This window comes from Ornithorhynchus anatinus, chromosome 7 (genome assembly GCF_004115215.2).
Source record: "Ornithorhynchus anatinus isolate Pmale09 chromosome 7, mOrnAna1.pri.v4, whole genome shotgun sequence".
Lineage (NCBI taxonomy): Eukaryota > Metazoa > Chordata > Mammalia > Monotremata > Ornithorhynchidae > Ornithorhynchus > Ornithorhynchus anatinus.
Genome location: NC_041734.1, coordinates 56445271 through 56470658, shown reverse-complemented (window position 1 = coordinate 56470658; position 25388 = coordinate 56445271). Strand labels below are relative to the sequence as shown.

The window sequence follows — 25388 nt, the reverse complement described above, 5'->3', positions numbered from 1 at the left end:
ACCTCCTCTTGCAAGTCCCTCCCGGTGACTGGGGGGAGTAAGAAAGGGCGAGGGAAGAAAAGTGACTTTGCCTAGGGGCAAGGAGAAAAGGTGCCCAGCTTGGGGCTGGGGGGGAGGGGCATCTCCGCTATATGCGGCTGAAAGCCATTAAGGAACAACAAAATCATCCGGCTTGAGGCTTTCAGGATTGGGTAGGGGGTGGTGGGAGGATATGGTGAGGTCTGCCTTTGAGCAGAGAGGCTTTGGTCAGATCATACATCTAAAGGGCAGAGTTGAAAGCCAAGCCGAGCGCTGAAAATACCAGCTGTTGCCCGAAACCCAAAGTGTACTGGCTCCAAAATGGCCCATCCATCCCATAAGAGCCTTTTATTGACATCACAAAGGTTGAGCCCCCCTAGCCACGGACAGATACATATTCATTTGGCAGAATCTTCCCCATGGACGACTACCCTGAATGCCCTGCCCTAAGCCAGGACCCCAGGAGCCTCGAAGGCTGTCAGCCGCCGCTCCCTTTGGCTGGAGCTGCCTGTGACTCTCGTCATTTCAGTAAACGCATTACATCAACTCTGCTCCAAATCCTCTAAGTCGGCGGTTGCCACATGAGCAAATCCCGGGGGATAACAGCTCTGCAACTGAAAAGCAAGCCCAAGATTTCTTCGACTCCTCTGCTTTTTGGACACGATGGGGGAGAAGTGCCAGTCGGTGACTTCCTGCTGAACAGCATTTCAGCCTCAGTTGGCCCAAGTCTCGGGGAGATCTCAGCTTAGGACAAAGTAGGGGGTGCCGAGATTGGTTTACTGGCAAGTATTAGATCTCCTCTCTTCGGTGCATTCATAGACATCCCAAATAGGTTTAAAACTTAGTAAACAGAGGAAACTCCAATTTGCATAGACCCAAAGAGCAGCAGCTTGATCAAAGTGAGGTACTCTAGTGATTCAAACAAGTTTCCCAGGGCTGAAACCACAGGGGTTCTTTCTTCTTGCTCCTCTTTGTGTACTTTGTCTCCCAGGGCTTCCTTTGTCTCTGAGAATATTCAGTGGAGCTCCCTGGGGCAAATTCTGATACCGTTTGACCCCACTGCAGCGTGAGGTCCATCGTGTTTGAAAAGAGAATTCCTTTGTTAAATAAAAAAAAATACAACTCTCCTACCTCAACCCGCCTCCCCTGTATCTGATCCTGTGGTCCCAGTTAGTGGCTATTTATTCTAGCAGAACTCTCCTTTTTTGAATGTTAGAGGATGGAGAACTAGTTTTCCTTCCCCTCTACCCTCTCCACTTCTACTTCCCACCCGCTCATCCATATGCTCATACCCACCCACCCAAGGAGGGGAAGTCTAGGGAAAGAAGGATCCCGAGGAAAAGAGGTTTCATAAAGATGACAGCCACCCTGGTTTTTCAGTACCGTGCTTGGCACATAAAAGGGCTTTACAAACACCACAATTATCATTATTATTTTCAAAGTCAGCAGACATGCAGTGTTATCACTACCCTTCACAAAGATGAGGGCAGGGCATTGGTTATGCTATCCCAGGGCATGCAGCATAGCATATGCCATTTTGTGGAAGTATGATGAGTTGGCCTGAATCTTGGCATTTCTCCAGGGGGAGAAATTGCTCCTGATTGAGTGCATTCCCTTCCCATGTGTACATAGGTACAACATAAGTCAATGGCAAAAACCATAGCAAAAAAGCCTAGACAAGAAAAATCCTGATCACAAAGGCAAGCACCACCATATTGGTACCGCATAGAGGACAGACAAGCTGAAAATTCAGGGCTGGTTATCAGCTCCTTTTGCTGACCACCTGGCCTGTCCTTACCCATTTGAGATAGCAGCACTGGGCAGTGACAGTGGTTGGTGGGTAGTAGTAGGTAGCTGGGGTTTGGTGATGGCAGCAGTAGTGTAGATTCTCCTCTTCAGTAGACCTGCACTGCTGCCATGACCATTATGTCTGAGAGATTCCTGTCTTGCATCCCTGGACAGAGGCAGGATCCTTTTCAGGTGATGGAAAAGTACCCCAAAATGTATGGTGAGCTCATAAGCGCTCAATAAGTATGATGGAATGAACAAATCTGTCAAGGGATGTCTGGTCACCTTACCTACTGGAAGGACCATCACAGCTCCCCTGAGCAAGCAGAAGAGTAGAAATACTGGTAGTGAGGGAAGTGACCAGATGGTGAGCTGCTTCTTTGTTTTGGGGAAGGGCAGGCTGCATCTCCACCTTCCCCAAAATACAATCTCTGAGGCTTCAGGCCAATCCCGGGAACAGGAATAGGAAAAACAGCTTTGTTCCTCTAGGCACTTGCTCTCCCTTAGGATAGGGCACCCAATTAGCAAAGCCCACAGCGTCCTAACAGCTAATTTAGCAGATAGATAATTTGCTCAGAGCCTAACAAACACTGGCCTCCAATAACAATTCAATGCTAATCCTACCTATTGAGTAGAAGCCTATTATTCCCATCCTAAATCCTCTAGAACACATAGGTCATTAGTGTATGAACAGACCTTTTAAGCAGCAGAAAAACCTGCAGTAAATTGTAGATGATTTGTTGAGTTTTAAAAATTCCACCCACCCCAGGGAAAGCTGGGCCACATGAGGCTCTGCCCGTCTCCTGCCATCCTGGCTGCCCGCCCTTCCCACTCCCAATCCCCCTGTTCAGCCTTTGCAGCTGCTTCCCCTGTCTCTCAGGTGGAACTGGGAATGAGACTTGAAGCATGGGAATCCATGTGAGAAAACCTTCAGCCTGCAGCTTTGCTCATCTTAGTACTGCCAGGAGTCGAGCTGAAGGGCTGCCAGTTGACTACAGGGCCAAGAGTGGTGACACTTGTAAGCCTGTGAAGTCCCTTTCAGGAGGGTAGGAAGAAGGGCTTCCCTGACTAAAACCCTCATTTCCTTCTGTGTCACCAGATTTGCTCCTTTTATTCGCCCACCCCCACCCCTCAGCACTTATGGGGAGAAGCAACATGGCCTAGTGGAGAGAGCACGGGCCTGGGAGTCAGAAGGACCTGGGATCTAATCCTGGCTCTGCCAATTGCCTATGTGACCTTGGACAACGGTGCTTGGCATATAGTAAGCACCTAAATACCATAATTATTATTATTAAACTTCTCTGTGCCTCAGTTACCTCATCTGTAAAATGGGGATTGAGACTGTGAGCCTCATTCATTCAATAGTATTTACTGAGCGCTTACTATGTGCAAAGCACTGTACTAAGTGTTTGGAATATACAATTCACCAACAGATAGAGACAATCCCTGCCCACTAACGGGCTCACAGTCTAAAGAGTCTAAAACCTCATGTGGGACAGGGTCTATGTTCCACTCGATTTGCTTGTATCTACCCTACCCCTTGGTTCAATGCTTGGCACATAGTAAGTGCTTCAGAAATACCGCAGTTATTATGTACATATTCATAATTTATTTCTATAAGTGTTTGTCTCCTCTGCTAGACTGTGAGCTTGTTGTGGGCAGGGAATGTGTCTACCAATTCCGTTGTATTGTATTTTCCCAAGTGCTTAGTACAGTGCTCTGCACACAGCAAGTGCTCAAGAAATAGGATTGGTTGATGGATGAAATATGATTGATTGATTAAGAGGGCTTCTCCCAGAGCCCATCTGGGGCCAATGGCCCACTAAGGTTGGTTGTCGCTTCTCAGTGGGAGACCCCGGGAAGGAGAATGGGAATGAGATGCATTGGGCTGGATCCAGCTGGCTTGGAGTAGCCTAGGAAAGGGGAGGTCACCTTTCATTCATTCAATAGTATTAATTGAGCGCTTACTATGTGCAGAGCACTGTACTAAGTGCTTGGAATGTACAAATCGGTAACAGATAGAGACAGTCCCTGCCCTTTGACGGGTTTACAGTCTAATCAGGGGAGACAGACTATAACAATAGCAATAAATAGAATCACCTTGTATAAAGTAATTGCCTAGTGGGAAGAGCCCAGGATTGGGAGTCAGGAGACCTGCTGCATTGCTGCTCTGTGACCTTGGACAAGTCACTTAACCTCTCTTTACCTCAGTTTCCTCACCTGTAAAGTAGGGATGAGGAACCTGCTCTACCTCCCTCAGACTGGGAGAAGGAATTATCTTGTATCTAATCCAGGGCATAGTACTACTGCATTTGGCACATAGTAAGCACTTGATAAATACCATCATTATCAATTTCTACCCTGGTTGACTTCTTTTCTGCAATACACAGTCATTTTTGAGGTCCAATACTGATCAAATATTGTCCAACCCTTTTCATTAATACTCTAAAAGGGAAACCAAGGCAGGGCACCTAAGTAGAGTGATGCTCCAAGGCCAGAGGTGCAGTTAGATTAGAACTCACAACCCATATTAAAAGTTAATCAGCAAAAAATGAACTATTTTGTAACTAAAGCCTGAGTGACCTAGCAGCAGCTGCAGGGAATAAGGAGGGTGGGGGGATTGCTGCATGGAAGGTAAACAAGAGCACCCACCACAATAAGCATACTTTCTTGGGGGTTCAGTGGGTTGGTGGAGGGTTTGGATTGCTAGGACAATTTTTGATCCCCTTCCCAGTGGGGGCAGATTTTCCAAAATGGGAAGCTTTAACTCACCCCGTTACTTGGGCAAGTCATTTCTGGAAAAAAAAATCACAGAAATAAATGCTTGGGTAAGTTTACACGTTACTTCCACAAAATGTTTCACATACCCTGTAAAAGTCACAGATGTAGCATTATATCTGTAGGGGAATTGCTTTGAATTCTATTCATGTTTATTGTCAAAGGACAATCATTGTAAATCCCCTCTGATACAGATTTAGGCCAGCCTGGGGTTGTGGAGGGGAGGAGACTACCTGTCTCTGAACTTCAGACGTGGTGCTCCCCAGAAGGGAGAGGCTAGCAGTGGGGCTCATCATACCTCTGTTAATCAATTAATTAATCAATAAATCAGTGGTATGTATTGAACACTTTAATAAAATAATAATTATTATTATATTGATAGTGTTAAGCACTTACTATGTGCCAAGCACTGTTTTAAGCACTGGGGTAGATTCGAGGTTATCAGGTTGTCCCACGTGGGGCTCACAGTCTTAATCCCCATTTTACCGATGAGGTAATAGAGGCACAGAGAAGTGAAGTGACTTATCCAAGGACCCCCAGCAGACATGTGGCAGAAGCAGCATTAGAACCCATGACCTTGTGACTCCCAGGCCTGTACTCTATCCACTACACCATGACATGCAGAACACTGTATTAAAGGCTTGGGAGAGTGCATACAATACAGCAGAGCCAGGAGTCACGATTCCTGCAGACACGGTGCTTACAGTCAGTTTAGAGGGAGGAGCTTACAGTTTGTGAATTTACAGTCTTAGTTCTCAAGATTCAAGATTCCCTAATCTCTCCATCCCCATCCTGCTCCTGCAAATCCTGATCCTGCCCCAGGTCTTCAGAGACGCCACCGGGTGTGAGCAGGGACAGTCTGGAAGCCTTAACAAAATTTTAATTAACTGAAGAGAAACACAGCCAGGAAGAACTGGCCCAACGGCATGCCCCACCACTGCTGCCACAGAGGAAGAGATCTTGCTTAATCACCCTCCACAGCAGGGCAAGGAATCTGCAGACCACAGAGCTCCATTTGCATTTAAATTAAAAACCATATTTTCAAGACAAAGATATAGTTCCACCCTGATTTTGAGGTGTTTTTCCTGAAGAAGGGGAGAGCTGAGAGATGAACGCTTCATCGTGTTTTAATCTTCCAGTCATGGAACCTGGTGAGCTGTGGTGAGCTGATAAATAAGCCACTCGAAATAGCAAGCCTAGGTTGACGCTCATGTCCCTCCTAAGGAAGCCATGAAGGTGGTGGAGAACACACGGAGCTGGGCCTGCCCTCGGTGAGAAAGTCAACTCCAGCTGACGGCAGTCATCTCCTCCCCCTGGAGCCAGTGCCCTGAAACATGGAGGAGGGGAAGAAGAATGGGCGTTGAGACCTCCTCTTGCTTGCTGATCAGAGGAAGAGGGGCTTAGTTTAAGGTCGTCTAAAAATAACTGCCCCTCTCAGGGTTGCATCTGGAGGGTTTCCAGTAGTTTACCAGTCTCAACTACGGGAGGGAGAGTCAAGCCGAGGCATACCCATTCCATTCCTAGCTTGGGCAGTGGCTAGCAAGTGGAAGACAATCCGCTACAAGTCAAAACTCACCTGTGCTGGGCAGCAGTGGCATGGGACAGAATCGAGGGCGGAGACTCAAGTTTACGGTGCGGAAGGAGGCAGTGGTAAACCACTTCTGTATTTTTACCAAGAAAACTCTATGGATACACTAATAATAATGATGATGATGATATTAAGTGCTTTCTATGTGCTAAGCACTGGGGTAGACACAAGGTAATAATAATGTTGGTATTTGTTAAGCACTTACTATGTGCAGAGCACTGTTTTAAGCACTGGGGTAGATACAGGGTAATCAGGCTGTCCCATGTGAGGCTCACAGTCTTAATCCCCATTTTACAGATGAGGTAACTGAGGCACAGAGAAGTTAAGTGACTTGCCCACAGTCACATGTGGGCCTCACAGTCTTAATCCCCATTTTACAGATGAGGTAACTGGGACAAAGAGAAGTGAAGTGACTTGCCCAAAGTCACACAGCTGACAGGTGGCGGAGCCTGGATTAGAACCCATGACCTCTGACTCCCAAGTCCATGCTCTTTCCACTAAGCCACTCTGCTTCAACTACCAGAATGATTGCAGGTTGAAGTGGGGAGTTCTGGGAGAGATGTGTCCATGGTGTCACTATGGGTCAGAGACAACTCGACAGCATAAAACTAGACAAGAAATATCTGATTTTGGCTCTAGGTCATCTGGAATGTCAAGACTATGCAGACACGGGGCCAGGATTTGGGGATGTTATTTACTTTGGCCTTTAGCCAATAACGGAGGTCCGGGGTGCTGGAGGGAATCTAGGTCTTTGTAAGGGCTGAGATTGTTTATATGACAAAACCCAGGCCCTGTGAGGAGTAGCAGTTACGACTGTCAGCAACTAATCATTAGATATAAATTCTAGTTCAGATGCCACTGCCCAACCTGAGGGAAAACACTCTGAAACAATTGCCAAATCTATGAGAGAGAGTCTTGCACAGGCTGGGTCCCGCCCCCTAGGGCTCTGGGTTCTAGGACTGGGCTTCCAGCTCCCAGGACCAGGTTCCACAGCTCTGTTTCTGTCATTTTCAGATAGGGACCAGCTACAGTGGTGAAATCTGCCCCAGAGTGGTCGACTGGAATGAGCATAGGATTGGCAGTCAGGAGACTGGACTCTCCTCCCAGCTCTGCCACTGGTCCGCTGGGAGACTTTGGGTAAGTTCATTCATTCATTCAATCATATTTATTGAGAGCTTACTGGGTGCAGAGCACTGTACTAAGCTCTTGAGAAGTACAATTCGACAACAGATAGAGACAATCCCTACCCAACAACCAGCTCACAGTCTAGAAGGGGGAGACAGACAACAAAACAAAACAAGTAGACAGGCATCACTACCATGAAAATAGAGAAATAGAACCATAGATAAATGCACATCATTAATAAAATAAATAGAGCAATAAATATGCACATCTATATACAAGTGCTGTGGGGAAGGGAAGCGGGTAGAGCAGAGGGAGGGAGAAGGGGCAATGGGGAGGGGAGGAGGAGCAGAGGAAAAGGGAGGGCTCAGTCTGGGAAGGCCCTCTCTGGGTTTCAGTTTCCTCATCTGAAAAAAAAAGGAACACAATCATATTTATTGAGCAATAACTGTGCTCAGATCACTGTACTAAGTTCTTGGGAGAGTACAATATAACTCGGGATAAATTCCTTGCTCACCCCCATCTTTTAGATGGTAGCTGGGCAGAAACCAATCTGATCTGATTATCCACATCTTCCCCAGCACTTGGCCCAGCGCTTTGGCAAATAAGAAACAGTTAATGCCATCATTGTTATGGTGATTATTAGTAGAGGTAACGTGATTCTGGAGACACCTCCTTCCCTTTTGAGGACCACCCGATCCTGGGAACTTTCATTCATTCATTCATTCAATAGTATTTATTGAGCGCTTACTATGTGCAGAGCACTGTACTAAGCGCTTGGAATGAACAAGGCAACAGAGAGGGACAGTCCCTGCCGTTTGACGGGCTTACAGTTTAATCGGGGGAGACGGACAGACAAGAACAATGGCAATAAATAGAGTCAAGGGGAAGAACATCTCGTAAAAACAATGGCAACTAAATAGAATCAAGGCGATGTACATTTCATTAACAAAATAAATAGGGTAATAAATATATACAGTTGAGCAGACGAGTACAGTGCTGAGGGGATGGGAAGGGAGAGGAGGAGGAGCAGAGGGAAATGGGGGGAAAAGAGGGTTAAGCTGCGGAGAGGTGAAGGGGGGGTGGTAGAGGGAGTAGAGGGAGAAGAGGAGCTCAGTCTGGGAAGGCCTCTTGGAGGAGGTGAGTTTTAAGTAGGGTTTTGAAGAGGGGAAGAGAATCAGTTTGGCGGAGGTGAGGAGGGAGAGCGTTCCAGGACCGTGGGAGGACGTGGCCCGGGGGTCGACAGCGGGATAGGCGAGACCGAGGGACGGTGAAGAGGTGGGCGGCGGAGGAGCGGAGCGTGCGGGGTGGGCGGTAGAAAGAGAGAAGGGAGGAACTTCAGCAAGGAAGTACCCTATCCTGGGGAGGTGAGGGTCCCACAGAAACAAGGCAAGGGAGAGGGGCCTTAAAATCCCTACTCCCACCAACCCCTCCCATTTCCAACAGGCACCAGTGAGGTAGGTCACTGCCCAACCTTCAGGTGTAACCAAATGCAGCTCAAGTGAGTCAGAAATGAGGGCAAGAGAGGGTGCCTGGATTGGTGATTCTTCAGGCAGAGTAGCCCTCTCCCAAGTCAGTCACTAATATTTATTGAGCGCTTACTATGTGTGTGCAGAGCACTGTACTAAGCGCTTGGGAGAGTACAACAATATAACAGCCACATTCCTTGCCCTCAACAATCTTACATTCTAGAGGTGCCAAACTCAAGCAATTTTAGAATGTTCACCCTATGAAACAGTCTTAAAACTGGAGGAAAGAATGGAGCTAATGGGGGTCAGGATGTATTTAGTCTGGTGATGCATTACTAGCAAATGCAGAGAAATCGCCACTGGCAAGGCTGCCCATGACAGGTTGTCCTTCTGGGCTGTAATTCAGTCATTCAGTAGTATTTACTGAGCACATACTGTGTGCAAAGCACTGAGGTACTTGAGAAAGTACAATAGAGTTAATAGACACAATCCCTGACCAAGAGAAGTTTAAAATCTAGTCGAGACAGACATGAAAACAAATCACAGATAGGGGAAAGCTACAGAGTGTAAGCAGTAGTATGAATTAAGCACTTACTCTGTGCAGAGTACTAAGTGCTAAGAGAGAGTACACAGGTCTCTGTCCATCCTTCATGGGGCTAGGGATATATACATAAGTGTTGCGAAGATATGGAATGAGCATTTAAGCGCTTAGGGGGTGAGGATTCAAGTACATAGCGAAGCAATAGTATAGGGGAAAAGAGTGGAGGGATGAGAGGTTGGTCAGGGAAGGGAATAAGACTAATTAGTATTGTTAATTGCTGGATATGATGGGGGAGGGAGTTTTAGACAGAAGGAAGGACTGAGCAAGCTTTCAAAAGTGAGAGAAAAGAGAGTGCAACACAGTGAGTAGGTTGTGAATTCACAGCCACTATGTGTCTGGCAGATCCATGGGTGTGACCATCCCCAGCTTCAAAAGCACTTATGTACATTTCCCCTCCATTTCTCCTATAAGTAATTTATTTTAATGCTGGTTCCCCATTCTAGTCTGTAAATTCCTTATAAGCAGGGATCTTGTCGACCACCTGTATTGTACTGTATTCTCCCAAGCACTTAGAGCTGTGTCCGGCACATGGTAAACACTCGATAAATACCACTGATTGTTTGACCACACCTGCCCTATCAGCTTGGCCAGATCCCCATCTGAGGTCACTTCTCTATCAGTGTACATAATAATAATAATAATGTTGGTATTTGATAAGCACTTACTATGTGCAAGCACTGTTCTAAGTGCTGGGGTAGATACAGGGTAATCAGGTTGTCCCATGTGAGGCTCACAGTCATAATCCCCATTTTACAGATGAGGTAACTGAGGCACCGAGAAATCAAGTGACTTGCCCAAAGTGACACAGCTGACAGGTGGCAGAGTTGGGATTAGAACCCATGACCTCTGACTCCTAAAACCATGCTCTTTCCACTGAGCCACGTTGCTTCTATTCTGACCAACCAGAAAAGACAACAATCATTACTCCTGAAAGCAAATTGGTGCCTCCAGGAGAGTTTTGGCAAGAATCCACTAACTCCCATACTAAGAAATGTTCCTTAAAACATCCAAGACAAGTCATTTAAACAAATGACTCTCTAGAGGTTTGAAGAACCCAGACATCCGATTCTATGCAGTCAGTGGGGAAGAGACAGCTAACAGAATTCGCCAGCCGGCTCTGGTCCTGGACAACTCAAACAATTATTGCCCACTTATGTGCAGTAAGTGCGTGAGAGTACAACAGAGTTAGTAGGAACTCAGATTTTGTTTTCTCCGGGGACTTGCTCTCCTTAATTTGGGTTTGTTTCAGCAGTGCCTCTAGCCTTTGACCTACTCTGGGCTAATTAGAACTCTGCTGATTCTTAATCAGTGGTCATTTAAAGAGAGGAATGAGGCTCTGTGGGGGCCAGGCTTTTTGCTTTGAATTAGCCATGAAATTTTCAGTAAACATTTTTGAGGAAAGAGAATATCCATTCCACAGTATTTACAAGTATTTACTCAGAGTAAGACCGGAGTCCAAAGATGATTTTCCAACCCCAGTTCAAACCCCTATTTGCCTGGCTAATACCTTGTTCAGTGATTGTGATAGAGTTTAACAGGTAAGCTTACCACATGGATGGGCCAGTTCCCAAGGCTGGGTGAAACAGAGAAGCAGCATGGCATAGTGAGAAGAGCACAGACCTGGGAATCAGAAGATCATGGGTCCTAATCCCGGCTCCACCACTTGTCTGCTGTGTGACTTTGGGCAAACCACTTCACTTTTGTGCTTCAGTTTCCTCATCTGTAAAATAAGGATTGAGACTGAATCCCACATGGGACAGGGACTGGGTCCAGTGTGATTTGATTGTATCCACCCCAGTCCTTAGTATAGTATCTGGCACAGAGTAAGTGCTTAACAAATACCGTAATTATTAATTTCCATAATTATTACCCTCAGGACCTCTGGCAAACAAGAGAATAAATTGAACCCAACCAGCCACTCCTAAATAGGGTGGAGGTTTTCTTCACCCAGGAAATAGAGGCAGATCCTACCCAGGAAACAGCCCCTGACGTTGCTGGAATATATAGGTCAAACCACTAGAAACCAGCCCCTTTGCTTATTGAGAAATGGAGCCTAAACTCCTTTTTCCTGTTGTATTCTAGCATCACCTCCAATAATATGCTGGATTAGCTGTTCTGAAAGATAGTACAGCCCAACCAACAAGAAATGCACAATTCTGACACATTTATTACTACCTATGAGCCTGAAGCAGAAGTATTTCAGTTCTCTGGGCTCCTTTGTGGTTTTACATCTGGGTTGTGCTTTGACCAAGCCTCAGGAATCTGGAATAGAAGAACTTTACACTAATAACAAGGAATCTCTGCATTCATAAGAGGCTCCTAGGTTGCTGGAATCCACCAAAAATTCTCCTTATTCCCCAGAGGGGCCCCAGGGCTATTCTATTTCTCTGCTAAAAGGCAGTGATAAATGTGACAGGCAAACATTATTCTCCCGCCAGCTCTCTTTCTCTTTACTATTTTTAGTCAAAATATCAAAACCCAAGACCCTCTTTAAGAGTTTTGCTCTGCCCACATTGAGAAACACTCCACTGCTGCCAGTTCCAATCTGCCAAGCAGCCACTGGGTAATGCCTCTGTGTCCCTGTTAGATGAGGAGGAAGGAAATATCATTCAAGGGATTTGACATCAACACCCAAGCTGAAGAGTTAAGCAGTTTTAGAGGTACATGGGAGTTTTCCTCTCCATAAAACTGGGCAAATACTCAAATGTAAACACATCAGCTGACCTCATTGGCAGGAAGACTGCCCTGGCAGCCCTCTCTGGGTGATTATAATTGGCTTGGATCAGGCAGAACCAATCCTGGACATTATTAACAGTGATGGCAGCTCCATCGGCAGAAGACCAGGTGGAAAGGTCACTTTAGAAGCACTCTTTCCAATTACAGCATGAACTCATTCTAGCTTTTACAGCCAAGCTGAGGGAATGGCCCATCGACATCAGTTCTTCAGGGTTTTGTGTCACTCACTATCTTTCCCCCCCCCCATTTTAAGGAGTCTCAGTGCTATCCTGTTATTTCCACGGAGCAGTTCACCAGAAAAGAGGTAAAAATTCTTAGCAGGAAGGTGAATGCAAGTCTCTTGGTGGTGATACTTTCCATCTCTTGGTCAGAAGTTTAAATTCCTCCATCAGTTTGTTTCCAGGATCTTGATCCAAGCACCTCTCACTGGGGCTAAACTCAGTTTAAGAAGACAGATTCAGTGTGACCTAGTGGAAAGAGCCTGGGATTGGGAGTCAGGAGACACGAGTTCTAATCCCAGCTCTGCTCCTGGACTGTGCACAGAGCAGCTACTAAACTTTTGGGAGGCTACAATATAACAAAAGTTGGAAGACAAATTCCCTTCCTATAATGAGCTTACTATCTAGATCTCAGAAGAGCCCAGGCTTGGAAGTCAGAGGTCATGGGTTCAAATCCCGACACTGCCACTTGGCAGCTGTGTGACTGTGGGCAAGTCACTTAACTTCTCTGTGCCTCAGTAACCTCATCTGTAAAATGGGGATCAAGACTGTGAGTCTCATGTGGGACAACCTGATTACCCTGAACACCCCAGTGCTTAGAACAGTGCTCTGCACATAGTAAGCACTTAACAAATACCAACATTATTATTATTAGAGAGGGAGACAGATGTTAATATGAGTAGTTATGGATAAGTACATAAGTGCTGTGGGGCTAAGGGAGGGGTGAATAAAGGGTGCAAATCCAAGAGTGAGGCAGAAGGGAGTGGGAGAAGAGGAAAGGAAGGTATAGTCAGGGAAGGCTTCTTGGAAGAGATGTGCCTTCAATAAGGCTTTGAAGGTGGGGAGAGCAATCCTCTGTCAGATATAAGAGGGAGGGCATGCCAGGACAGAGACAGGATGTGGGTGAGAAGTCAGCGGTGAGATGGATGAGATCAAGGTACAGTGAGTAGGTTAGCAATAGGGCAGCTAAATGTGAGGGCTGGGTTGCAGTAGGAAAGTAGGTAAGGTAGGGGGGGTAAGGTGATTGAGTTCTTTAAAGGTGATGGTAAGGAGTTTCTGTTTGATATGCAGGTGGATGAGCAACCAGTGGACGTTCTTGAGGCATGGGGAAACATGGACTGAATGTTTTCCTAAAAAATGATCCAGGCAGCAAAGTATGGCCTGGAGGGGAGAGACAAGAGGCAAGGGGGTCAGCAAGGAGGCTGAGACAGTAATAAGATGGGATAGAACAAGAGCTTGGATTAACGTGGTAGTAGTTTGGTTGGAGAGGAAAAAGCAAGATCCCAGCAAGACCCCTGGATGGAGGGCTCCAGGTCTTAGACACAGAGATCCTGGTCCTGGCCTTATTCCGGGTATTTTCTCCAGGCTCCTCTTGGCAAAAACCACAAAAGACTCTGTAAAGCAAAGGGTAGATGAGGATCAGGCTGCTATTATCCCCACCAACCCCCTTCTCCTTTCCTAGGTCACAGTATCAGGGATGGGAACACAACTGGGCTGGGGTGGAAGATGGGTGGGAAGTGATCCAGGCCTTTGCCACCACCATTCCACTAAAGTAAAAAATTAAAGTGAAAACAAGAAAGAGCTGGACTAGTTACAGGGGCTAAGCCAGCTGAAGGAATGTGGAGGGAAGCCTGGAGGAAATCAGTGTCAGGTGAGCAAAGTTTTTTTAAAGAAGTCAAGGGTTGGAGGGAATGTGTGTGTGTGGAATAATAATAATAATAATGATAGTATTTAAGTGCTTACTATGTACTAAGCGCTGGGGTGGATACAAGCAAATTAGGTTGGATGCAGTCCCTGTCCCACCTGGGGCTCACAGTCTTAATCCCCATTTTACAGATGAGGTAATTGAGACACAGAGAAGTGAAGTGATTTGCCCAAGGCCACACAGCAAACAAGTGGCCGAACCAGGATTAGAATGCTTGATATTCTGATTCCCAAGCCTGTGGTCTATTCACTAGGCCATGCTGCTTCCCTTGGAAGGAACTGGAGAAACAGAAGGAGGGGAGGAAGCGCTCAGGGTGAGGGGAGAGAGGGAAAAGAAAAACTGCCAGGAACAGGGGAGGGAATCTTCTTATTTGTGAGACCAAGCAGAAGTATTCTGGGATAATATATCAGTCAATCATTTATAAATCACTAATCCAGATAAACTGTATCCCCAGTATGGCCACAGAAGCTGGGTGGCTCCTAAACTTTATTCCCAGATTCTTGGGGTTGGAACTGAAGTCCCAAGAGAATCAAGGGAGGTGGTTCTCAGGAAGCTCTTTAGCTAAATGTGGGGAAGGCCAACAGAGGGTTCTCACTTTCCTCATTCTCACTCCTGGTTCAATTTCCCCAGGCATAAAAAGCTTATTGTATCCCCATATATATTGCCTGTGACCGCTGACTACTAGATGCTTTAGTATGTATAGTTCAGATGCCCCTATCCAACAGAGGCATCAGGAAAGCCTTCTGTTGGAAAATGGATGATCCAATCAATCCCAAAATGTCTGATCCAACTGACCTCCTTTCCTGTTATCCATTCATTGCCTCTGGCTCACTGGCTCACTCTTCAGTCAATTCAGAAAATGCTGATTTTATTTAGGAGTTTGGGTCAGAAAATGCCACTTGAACTATGGCAATTGAAAATTATCATGACATCCCTTGTGATGTGATCCCTTGTGATCACATTATTTGTGCATCACCTTCTGAAGCAAGGTTTAACTGCTCTGTAGGTACTCATAAACACTACTGATTGGTAAGCAGCATGTCCTAGTGGAAAGAGCATGGACCTGGGAGTCAGGGGACCTGGGTTCTAATACTGACTCTACCAACAGCTTGCTGTGTGACCTTGGGCAGTCATTCATCTTCTCTGTGCCTCAGTTTCCTCATCTGTAAAATGAAAAATGCCCCATGTGGGACAGGGACTGTGTCCAACCTGATAAACTTGTATCTACCCGAGTGCTTAAAATAGTGGTTGAATAAGCACTTATTGCATACCATAGTAATGATTAAAGTTGTAAACAAAATCCCAGTTTCCCCATGCTCTCCAGATTAGTAGTTTGGAGGTTCTTCTCCGGATCAGGGGCACCAAAGAAAGGTGGCTTCATTAGGGCAGGGAGCTAGCCTGTCCTCTGCATAGAGAGAGCTACAGGAGTAGCTGACCCTGTGGAGTGCTTCAACCTGGAAAAGCCCTGGAAAGCCTTGCTGAAGATAGGAGCTGGAAGGTTGGTTGCTGGGGTTGTCTACCCCTTCTGACTTATTATTTTACTTTGGTATTTTTTTAATAGTATTTTTTAATGCTTACTGTGTGCCAGGCACAGTTCTAAATGCTGGGGTAGATAAAGTAATCTAGCTGGACACAGTCCGTGTCCCACATGGGATTCACAGTTTTAATCTTAAGAGAAGCAGCTTGGCTCAGTAGAAAGAGCACAGGCTTGGGAGTCAGAAGATGTGAGTTCTAATCCCAGCTCTGCCACTTATCTGCTGTTTGACCTTGGGTAAGCAATTTAACTTCTCTGTGCCTCAGTTACCTCATCTGTAAAATGGGGATTAAGACTGCGAGCCCCACATGGGACAACGTGATTACCTTATATCTACCCCAGAAGAGTACTTGGCACATAATAATAATAATGTTGGTATTTGTTAAGCGCTTACTATGTGCCGAGCACTGTTCTAAGTGCTGGGGTAGACATAGGGGAATCAGGTTGTCCCACGTGGGGCTCACAGTCTTAATCCCCATTTTACAGATGAGGGAACTGAGGCGCAGAGAAGTGAAGTGACTTGCCCACAGTCACACAGCCGACAAGTGGCAGAGCTGGGATTCGAACTCATGAGCCCTGACTCCAAAGCCCGTGCTCTTTCCACTGAGCCACGCTGCTTCACTTAACAAATACTGTTACTTTACCATTATTATTATTATTAATAATAATCCCCATTTTATAGATGAGGTCACTGAGACATAGAGAAGTGAAGTGACTTGCCCAAGGTCACACAGCCAACAAATGGCAAACCAGGGATTAGAACCCATGTCCTCTCAGGCCTATGCTCTGTCTGCTAGGCCAAAGTGTTTATTATGTGTCGAGCACTGTAAGGAGCACTGGGGTAGATACTGTTGGTTGGAGGAACATCCCCTGTTTCACATGGGGATCACAGTCCAAGTAGAAAGGAGAACAGGCATTTAATTCCCACTTTACAGATGAGGAAATTGAGGGCAAGAGATGTTAGGTCATAATAACAATAATTCTGGTATTTGTTAAGCAATTACTATGTGCCAAGTACTCTTCTAAGCACTGGGGTACATACAAGGTAAGTAGCTTGTCCCACGTGGGGCTCACAGCCCCACAGTTTTAATTCCCCTTTTACAGATGAGGTAACTGAAGCCCAGAGAAGTTAAGTGACTTGCCCAAGGTCACACAGCAGACAAGTGGCAGAACTGGGATTAGAACCCACGACCTCTGCCTCCCAAGCCCATGTTCTTGCCACTGAGCCACGTTGCTTCTCTCTAGGGGAGGCCGGACTAAGGGAGTATTAGAGGACAAAACAAAAACCTCTACATTCACCTAGTGGAAAGAATCCGAATTTGGGAGTCACAAGTCGTAGGTTCTAATTCCGGCTCCACCACTTGTCTGCTGTGTGACCTTGGGCAAGTCACTTCACTTCTCCGTGCCTCAGTTACATCATCTGTAAAATGGGGATTAAAACTGTGAGGTTGCCACAGGTGGGGCAACCTGATTACTTTGTATCTATCCCAGCGCTGAGAACAGTGCTTGGCACATAGTAAGCACTTGACAAATATTATTATTATCAAGCGCTTAGTACGGTCTCTGTACATAGTAAGTGCTCAGTAAGTGCGATTGAATGAATGGTCTTCTGGGCAAGTGACTCAGCTATGGTGGGTCAAGAAGAGGGGTCCAAAATTCTTGGTAGGGTTTTCTAGGGGGGAGATCTTTGTTATACAGGGACCCAATCAAAAAGAAAACGCAGCCGGTTTTAAAAAAAGGTTCTAATCAATTAAAAGTCAATTGCTTTCTCATCTTGCTCCTGTGCTGATTTTAGCACCTGCTTAATGTGCCACATGGAATTCTGCCCCGGGCAGTTATACATAAATCCACCAGGAGCGGGAAGAGAGAGCTGAGGGTGGGGCTGTGGGAACAAGGGTTTCCATCGTGGGCTGGGGTGGAATTCCCTAGGGCTGAGCTTACTTCTGGAGTTCAAACCCGAGCTAAGAATAGCGGCAGGCTGCCACAATACTGAATTCTTCTGACTAGAATGGAGAAGCACAAAGGGAAAGGACAAAGGAAGTCAGCTGCAGCTATGGCTTTTCTCTGACCCAGGCCAAGCTGCAGCTGCTGATTGGGAACACTCCCTGCTCCGTACCTACTTCGCTCCTAACAAGACCCCTTCCACCTGCTCCCCCTCCCAATTTGGGCAACATCTCTGCCTTCCTTCTTCCCCCAAGATGGTGGATTAAAACAGGAATCTGGTTTGCAAATGGGGTAGGCAGTGAAAAAGGTTGAAGAAATGCAACAATCAAGTCACTACTTTGTTTCTTCCAACCTTCTTCTTCACTCTCTCCAGCAAGGCAGTAAGGTAACAAAATACTCAGTTTGTCCAAATGCATGCTATTAGTAAAGACTCCAGGTTTTGTTCAGCAAATAGAGAGCAAGTTGTTTGCTCTTTGGATTAGGAATGTTTGTTTCCAGCGATAAGGAAAAAACCTTTGTATAAACCAACTACTTGCTCTGAGTATTCCAGAAGCAATTTCCTGATCATCTCCAATCAGGAACTCTCAAATATCAAGTAAAGTTACTGATAGCTCTGGCAATCCTATACTCAGCAGGTAAACAAGATTCTTCCTCTGCAAGCCAACTTTTCCTCATAATTCTCTCAGGGTTATTATTATTAATAGCAATGATGGTGTTTGTTAAGCACTTCCTTATGTGTCAAGCAGTTCTAAGTACTGGGGTAGATACAAACTAATCAGGTTGGACACAGTCCCTGTGAGCTCCATGTGGGACAGTCTTAATAGTAGGTAGAGGATGGGCCTGGGAGTTAGAGGTTTGTGGGTTCTAATCCCCACTCCTCCACTTGTCTGCTGTGTGATCTTGGGCAAGTTACTTTACTTCTCTCTGCCTCAGTTTCCTCATCTGTAAAATGGGGATTGAGACTGTGAGGCCCACATGGGACATGGATTTTGTCCATCCTGACTTGCTTGCGTCCATCCATCCCAGTACTTAGAATGGTACCTGGCACCCAGTAAGTGCTTAACAAATACCATAATTATTTATCCCTGTTTTATATATGAAGGGATATATATATATATATATATATGCATATTATGTCTGTGTGGATGATTCCAAATCTACCTCTCCACCCCTGACCTTCTCTGTAGTCTCACAAATGCCTTCAGGGCATCTCTACTTGGATGTCCCACTGACACCTCAAACTTGTCCAAAACAGAACTCCTTATCTTCCCACCCCAAACCAGTCCCCTGCCCCACCGTCTTTCCCATCACTGTAGACAATAACACCATCCTCCTTGTCTCACAAGCCCATAATTTTGGCATATTTTTGACTCATCACTCTCATTCAACCTGCATATTCAATCTTTAATCAAATCCTGTTGGTCCTACCTTCACATAGCCTTTCCTCTCCATCCAGATTGCTACCACATTGACCCAAGCACTTATCATATCCTGTCTGGATTACTCTATCAGCCTCTTAACTGACCTCCCTGCCTCCCATCTGTTTCTCCCCACACTAGTCCATTATCCATTATTTTTCTAAAAGAAAGTTCAGTCATCATCTCCCCATTCCTCAAGAAGCAGCGTGGCTCAGTGGAAAGAGCCCGGGCTTGGGAGTCAGAGGTCATGGATTCTTGTGAGCTGTGTGACTGTGGGCAAGTCACTTAACTTCTCTGTGCCTCAGTTACCTCATCTGCAAAATGGGGATGAAGACTGTGAGTCTCACCTGGGACAACCTGATGACCTTGTATCTACCCCAGCGCTTAGAACAGTGCTCTGCAAATACAAATACCAACATTATTACACTCTTCCCCACCTTCAAAACCATATTAAAAACTACATCTCTTGCAAAATCCTTCCCTGACTAGCCCCTCACTCCCCCTACTTCCTCTCCCTTCTGTGTTGCTTTTGTACTTGGATCTTTATTCATTCATTCATTCATTCATTCAATCGTATTTATTGAGGGCTTACTGTGTGCAGGGCACTGTACTAAGCACTTGGAAAATACAATTCAGCAACAGGTAGAGACAATCCCTACCCACCAAGGGGCTCACAGTCTAGAAGGGGGAGACAGACAACAAAACAAGTAGACAGACATCAATACCATCAAAATAGATAAATAGAATCATAGATCTATACACATCATTAATAAAATAGAGTAATAAATATGTACAAATATACACAAGTGCTGTGGGGAGGGGAAGGAGGTAGAGCAGAGGGAGGGAGTAGGGGTGATGGGGAGGAGAGGAGTAGCAGAGGGAAAGGGAGGGCTCAGTCTGGGAAGGCCTCCTGGAGGAGGTGAGCCCTCAGTAGGGCTTTGAAGAGGGGAAAAAAGTTAGTTTGGCGGATGTGAGGAGGGAGGGCATTCCAGGTCAGCCGTAGGACGTGGACCAGGGGTCGACGGCGGGACAGGTGAGAACGAGGCACAGTGAGGAGATGAGCGGCAGAGGAGCGGAGTGTGCGGGGTGGGCTGTAGATGGAGAGAAGGGAGATGAGGTAGGAGGGGCAAGGTGATGGAGAGCTTTGAAGCCAATAGTGAAGAGTTTTCTAAGGCACTTGATATTCACCCCACCCTTAGCTCTACAGCACTTGTGTATATCTGAAATTATTTTAATGTCTGTCTTCCCCTTTAGACTGTACATTTCTTATGGGCAGGGACTGCATCTACCATCTCCGGTGTATTTTACTCTCTTAAGCGCTTAGTACAGTGCTCTGCACATAGTTAGCACTTTGTACACCATTGACAGACTGGCCTCTATAAAGTATGGCAGGCCCAAGCCTGTCAGGCAATACCTTGCTTTTATTAATAGTGATGTGCTAAATAATAATAATTATGGTATTTGTTAAGTACTTACTGTGTGTCAGGCACTATACTAAGCACTGGGATGGATACAAGGAAATTGGGTTGGACACAGTCCCTGTCCCGCATGGAGCTCACAGTCTTAATCCCCATTTTACAGATGAGGTAACTGACGCCCAGAGAAATGAAGTGACTTAACCAAGGTCACACAGCAGACAAGTGGCAGAGCTGGGATCAGAACCCATGACCTTCCGACTCCCAGGCCCTTTCTCTATCCACAGTGTCATGCTGCTTCCTGGTAGCCTGAAGCACAGTGGAGGCAGCATGAGCAGGCAGGTGCCCTCCAGAGCATGGGTGGTTTCACCTCCCCCTGTCTCAAGTGGTCTTATCTCTCTCAACCTTCTACTTCAGAATTTCTCTATCACTTCTTCCTGCCAAATGCAGGCCTTCTGACAGCACAGCAGTAACCGGAAACAAGGCGTGAGTTGAAGATCCTTATTCTTAATGTCCAGCCTATTCTAGCTGTCCCTGACTGACTCTGTCAGAGACATTAAGAACATTGGTTTGGGTTTTATTTGAGATTCAGGCTTCAGGCCAAGTTAAGGAATTACTTCTTTTACCATTTTGTGTTCAGTTTTGGTTTGCAAAATGAAAGCCTCCTTTTCCTGCAGGCCCTTAATAAAGCTTTTTCTAACTCTATTTCCCGAGGTAATAGCAAAGTCACTCTTGAATACTAAATCCAAAGTTTCTGTCCTTCTCTCTCGCAAGAGATATACTTGGGTTTCCGGGCATGATGTCTCTCTCTCTCTATTTTTGTTCCTGGTCTTTATTCCACCATTTAAGCCTGACAGTTTTGATTTCTCTCCCCACACAGAGTGAGGGTTTTGACAGCAACCTTGCCATTATTCCTTCCTTAATGTTGTTTTTGTTTCTGTTACTGTCAGATGACATTTTCTTAAAGCTGTTTCCTGTCCTGCCATGATTTGATGAAGGAAAGCAGCAACTGTGTGCCTTTTTACAATCTGTCTGTATAAACTGCCTTTTGTTATTGATTGTATATTCCATTCCAGGAATTGTGCTTATCCAGGTCAAGAGCTAAGAACTCTTTCATACCCTGTAAAATGAATACAAAGCAGTGTTCAATGCAAACGCGTTAATAACACCTCCACCATCAACAGCACTTATTAAGCATTTACTATAGCACAGAGCACTGTACTAGCTCTTAGGGGAAGATATAATAATAAAGTGCTTATTGTGTGCAAAATACTAAACCAAGTGCTGGGGTAGATATATGTTAATTGGGTTGGATAATAATAATCATGTTAGTATTTAAGTGCTTACTACAGGCCAAGCACTGTTCTAAGCACTGGGGTAGATACAAGGTAATCAGGTTTTCCCACATGGGGCTCAGTCTTCATCCACATTTTACAGATGAGGTAACTGAGGCACAGAGAAATTAGTGATTTGCCCAAGGTCACACAGCTGACAAGTGGTGGAGCAGGATTAGAACCCACGACCTCTGACTCCCAAGCCCGTGCTCTTGCCACTAAGCCACGCTGCTTCTCATTCCTCATTCTTGTTGTTAGGAGGGACTGTGTCTACCAACTGTTATATTGTACGTTCCCAGTGCTTAGTACAGTGCTCTGCACACAGTAAGCACTCACTAAATATTATACATTCAGTTGTATTTATTGAGCTCTTACTGTGTGCAGAGCACTGTACTAAGTGCTTGGAAAGTACAATTCAGCAGTAGAGACAATCCCTGCTCACAAGGGGCTTATTGATCCTGCCCCACATAGGTCTCAAAGCCTAGAGAGGGAGAAGAAGCACTTAATCCCCACTTTACCAATGAGGAAACTGAGGCACAGAGAAGTAAGTCACTTGCCCAAGGTCACACAGCACTCTGGATATGGTCCTTGCCTTTGTGGAGCTTACAGTCTAAGGCTGTGGGGAGGGGGCAGAAGAGGGGAGACAAGGGGACACGGATTGCCAAATATATGATGGGTAAGAGAGTAAAACAAGTAAGCAGTCAATGTCAAAATAGATGTGATCCTGAGGACTAAAATGGGGTGACATGACCAGAAAGATGGGGAGTGATCTTCTGGTCACCGTTATTTTTTAGAAGGGTTTTAAAGGAGGGGAGGGATATGATTTGGCAAAATAGCAGTGGAAGAAAATTCCATAAAGCAGGAAGCTGTAAAAAGTAGGTCAGAGATGGAAAAGTGACGAGCAAGATACAGTTAGAAGCTTTGTTTGGGAAGCTTGAAAAGCTCAAGGTGAAGCATCCTAAAAAGAGGAGTGATTGGTAAGAGGGAGACAGATGATGACAGCTTTGAAGCCAGTGGTTAAGGGTTTTATTTTTATGTTTTATATGAGAAAAATAGGGAAAAATGGGAGATTTTTGTAATGGTATTTAAAAAGTGCTTATCATAGGCAAAATGACAGGGTAGAGACAAGGTAATCAGATCAGGAGCAATCTGGAAATCTAGAAAAGCAGTGTGGCCTAGTAGATACAGCATGGGCCTGGGTTCTAATATTTGCTCTGCCAGTTGTCTGCTGTGTGATCTTGGGAAAGTCACTTAAATTCTCTGTGCCTCAGTTACCGCCTTTGTAAAATGGGATTAAGACTGTGAGCCCCATGTTGGACATGGACTGTATCCAACTCGATTAGTTTGTATTGCTACCTGACACTTATTACAGTGACTGGCACATAATAAGTGCTTAACTAATACCATTAAAAAAATCTAAGAAATGATGTTTTTTCAATTGACATTTCAGAAGGGATAAATACAGCTATATGGAGAAGCAGGAAGAGTTTTAGATACAGGGAGAGCAGTAGAGAAGCAGCGTGGCTCAGTGGAAAGAGCCCGGGCTTGGGAGTCAGAGGTCATGGGTTCAAATCCTGGCTCAGCCACTTGACAGCTGTGTGACTGTGGGCAAGTCACTTAACTTCTCTGTGCCTCAATTGCCTCATCTGTAAATTGGGGATTAACTGTGAGCCTCACGTGGGACAACCTGATTACCCTATATCTACCCCAGCGCTTAGAACAGTGCTCTGCACATAGTAAGCGCTTAACAAATACTAACATTATTATTATTAGAGGCAGTTATATTAATTCAGTCAGGAGGTGATGCGTAGTATAGCCCAGAGGAAAAGATATGCTGTTGCCCATTTTTCATTCATTTATTGAGTGTATACTGTGTACAAAGCATTATACGGAGCACTTGGAAGAGTACTTTAGAACAATAAACAGACACATTCCTTGCCCACAACAAGTTTACAGCCTATCTATGTGCCTACTGACCAACATTGCTAGGAAGTACAGGCTGGGGGTCAAAGGAGAGACCTTGAAAACAATTAACTCTGGATTCTGTTCCTGTTAGAAAAACCTTTAAGGACTTGGGTAGGTCCTTTGATCACTCTTTCTGATCTAAATGCAAGATGGGACAAATTATGCAGAACTGCTTCTATATTGGACTCTTAATATGAAAGCCTTTTACAAGTGTTCCAATAAATACTGAATATGACTTGGTTGGATTATGGATTAGAGTAATCCTGCTCCAAATTCTATCCTAATCCTCTCTGACCTTTTGGCTGCTCTCATTGTTGACCACCCTGTCCTCCTAGATAATCTCTCTGGCCTTGAGAGAAGCATGGCTTAGTGGAAAGAGCACGAGCTTGGGAGTCAGAGGACGTGGGTTCAAATTCCAGCTCTGCCACTTGTCAACTATGTGACTTTGGGCAAGTCACTTAACTTCTCTGTGCCTCAGTTAACTCCGGTAAAATGGGGACTGACTGTGAGCCCTACGTGGGACAACCTGATAACCTTGTATCTACCCCAGAGCTTAGAACAGTGCTTGGCACATAGTAAGCACTTAACAAATACCATCATTATTATTATTATTGAGTCTACAGACACAGCACTTCTCTGGTTCTCTTCCTGTCTCTGTTTATTTTCCATTTCTGTGACTGGTTCCTCCTCTTCTCACCATTTAATGGTCAGTGTACTTTTTTGGGGGGTATTTATTAAGCAGTTACTATGTGCCAGTCACTGTACTAAGCTCTTGTCTTTTGCCATTGTCAACTCTGACCCATAGTGACGCCGTGGACACATCTCTCCCATAACGCCCCACCTCCATCTGCAGTCGTTCTGGTAGTGGATCCATAGAGTTTTCTTGGTCAAAATATGGAAGTGGTTTACCATTGCCTTCTTCTGCACAGTAAACTAGAGTCTCCACCCTCAACTCTCTCCCATGCCACTGCTGCCCAGCATAGGTGAGTTTGTAGCAGCTTGCCTTCCACTCACTAGCCACTGCCCATGCTAGGAATGGAATGGATAGGCCTCTGCTTGACTCTCCCTCCCATAGTCGAGGCAGATAGAATGCTGGAAACTCTCCAGGTGTGACCCTGAGAGGGGTACTAAGTGCTAGGGCTGATGGAAATGAATCAGGTTGGACACAGTTCATGTCCCATATGGGGCTCACAGTCTTAATCCCCATTTTCAGAGGAGGTAACTGAGGAACTGAGATGTTAAGTGACTTGCCCAAGATCATACTTGCCACTTGCCCAAGTGGTAGAGTTAGAATTAGAACCCAGGTCCTCTACTCTTAGGCTCATGTTCTTTCCACTAGACCATGCTGCTTCCCTTTAAAGCTTCAGAGCTCAATTCTCAACCGTCTAATTCTTATTCTCCCAAGGAACTCACCAGCTCACATGGTTTCAACTACTTCAGTGAGAAAACCCCTAAATATTCATCAATTGACCAAACAATTGTTTTTGAACTCTTATAGTGTGCAAAACACTTTACTAAGTGCCTTGGAGTGTACAATTCAACAGAGTTGGTAGACACATTTCCTGCCCACAAGGAGCTTACAGACTCCAACATTGCTTTACAATTTTGTACTTGCTCCAGCCTATTGTGAATTTGGTAATAATAATTATGGTATCTAAGTGCTTACTATGTGCCAAGCACTGTTCTAAGCGCTGGGGTAGATACAAGGTAATCAGGTTGTCCCACGTGGGGCTCATAGTCTTAATCCCCATTTTA

The 25388-nt window shown here is 45.4% G+C and overlaps 2 non-coding genes across 2 annotated transcripts; one reads left to right on the top strand and one right to left on the bottom strand.

Moving 5' to 3' along the window:
- The first annotated feature begins 6012 nt into the window (after positions 1-6012).
- Positions 6013-6150, top strand: LOC114813482. Its single transcript, XR_003761199.1, has one exon. It is a non-coding gene; the product is annotated as a small nucleolar RNA SNORA7 (small nucleolar RNA).
- An 18470-nt stretch (positions 6151-24620) lies between these two features.
- Positions 24621-24758, bottom strand: LOC114813596. The gene has a single exon (XR_003761313.1). It is a non-coding gene; the product is annotated as a small nucleolar RNA SNORA7 (small nucleolar RNA).
- Between the last annotated feature and the right edge of the window lie 630 nt (positions 24759-25388).